Source organism: Schistocerca americana, chromosome 6, assembly GCF_021461395.2.
Source record: "Schistocerca americana isolate TAMUIC-IGC-003095 chromosome 6, iqSchAmer2.1, whole genome shotgun sequence".
Taxonomy (NCBI): Eukaryota; Metazoa; Arthropoda; class Insecta; order Orthoptera; family Acrididae; genus Schistocerca; species Schistocerca americana.
The window spans coordinates 73,578,501-73,580,459 of NC_060124.1; the positions used below are offsets into that span (position 1 = coordinate 73,578,501).

The 1,959-nt window shown below is 53.2% G+C and overlaps 1 non-coding gene across 1 annotated transcript; it reads left to right on the top strand.

Moving 5' to 3' along the window:
- The first annotated feature begins 951 nt into the window (after positions 1 to 951).
- Positions 952 to 1,026, top strand: Trnat-ugu. The gene has a single exon. It is a non-coding gene; the product is annotated as a tRNA-Thr (tRNA).
- Positions 1,027 to 1,959: the final 933 nt, after the last annotated feature.

A 1,959-nucleotide genomic window follows, 5' to 3' on the forward strand; every position in this document is an offset into this window, starting at 1 on the left:
CCTTATGTTTTGCGTAGCGGTGTATGTAACGTATGCGTGCGAAGCTGTGAACTAAAACTGGTAATAGATAGCAAATATGCAAACATTCTTTCGGAAACGCCTTATTTTCTCAGAGCCCACTGCGTAGTTTGTTTACTTTATACACGAGCTGTCGCTGTTGTTTTTCATTTAGCCGAACGAGCGAGTCGTGATGGGGTAGGCGGGTAGGTACGATCGGACGCTCGGTATCGCCGGCCGTGTTCGGCGCATGCGCGGTGCGCGACGTGACGCGGCCGAGCAGTATCGCCGGCGGCGGGTAGCGAGAAGGCTACGGCCAGCTCAGAACGGGCCAGGCGGAGCCTCGACGGCGTTTGGGCGAGGGGTCGCGGTCCGGCCGGCCGGCGATAGCATCGCGATGTGTGATGTGTGACGTGCTAAGCGGCCGCGCGCGCGATAGCGGCCGCCGCTCTCGATTTACGACCGCCCGTTATTACTCCATCCGTCCGTCTGGGACCGGCCCAGGTGAGACGAGACGAGACGAGAAGAGAATGGACGGCTGTCCGTCAGGCGTCCGCTGCGCGCCCATTGGCGAAAGTCGGCGCCGGCGATGGCCGCCAGATAACAGTGCCAGCCCAGCCACCAGCAAGTACCACCACCGGTACAGTCTGCTCGCCGCCTCTGTCCGAGCAGGCTCAACAGTCCACCTGCACCCGGCTCGACTGATCGTACTGTAATTTTTAATCGGTGAGGCACACCGTACAGCCGACCGTAACCGAAAGTGACTTGTATGGATATGGTGCCTGTTTTTTCGGATGCACACATATTCCTCGAACTCTTACGGGACTTGGTAAGAATGTATTCCACGAGTAATGAGTGTGTTGGGGTGGTACACTACTAATGTAGTGTGTGGACATACAAGGTGAGAATGTGAGGCGAGTGCGAGGTAGTCCCTGCAGGCGCGCTATCCTCTGTGCCCTCGGTGGCTCAGGTGGATAGAGCGTCTGCCATGTAAGCAGGAGATCCCGGGTTCGAGTCCCGGTCGGGGCACACATTTTCATCTGTCCCCGTTGATATATATCAACGCCCGTTATCCGCTGAAGGTATTAATATAATTCTAATTTCGAAAGTGACTTGGTCTCGCGACCAGGTCCACCCATAACGCTATTCTACATAATCCACGTTGCTACAGTGTAAACATGGAAAGAGATCGAGACAATGTGCCTTCGTCGACAGACTCAACTGGTTGTTGTTGGTTTTATTAAGTTCATCTACACTGAGATGACAAAAGTCATGGGGTACTTCCTAATATCTTGTCGGAACTCCTTTTGGTCGGTGTAGTGCAGCAACTCGACGTGGTGTGGACTGAACAAGTCGTTAGAAGTGCCCTGCAGAAGTACTGAGCCACGCTCCCTCTATAGCCGTCCATAATTGCGGAAGTGTTTGTGCACGAACTAACCTCTCGATTACGTCCCGTAAATGTTCGACGGGATTCATGTCATGATCCAGGTGGCCATATCATTCGCTCCAGTTGTTCAGAATGTTCTTCAAACCAACAGGGAACAACTGTAGTCCGGTACCACGGGGCTTTGACATCCATAAAAATTCCATAGTTGTTTGGAAACAGGAACTCCATGAATAACCATTTCAAGTCAATGCTCGATCCAACTGGACCAGAGGACCCAGTTCATTCCATGAAAACACAGCTCACACCACTATGAAGCCACCACCAGCTTGCACAGTGCCTTATTGACAGCCCAGGTCCACGGCTTCGTGGCGTCTGTGCCACACCTGAACCCTACCACCAGCTCTTGCCAACAGACATCGTGACTCATCCGAACAGGCCTCAGTTTTCCAGTCGTCTAGGGCCCAACCGATTTGGTCACGAGCCCAGAAGAGGCGCTGTAGGCGACGTCGTGCTGTTAACAAAGGCACTTGCATCGTTAGGTTAGGTTAGGTTAGTGTTGTTTAACGTCCCGTCGA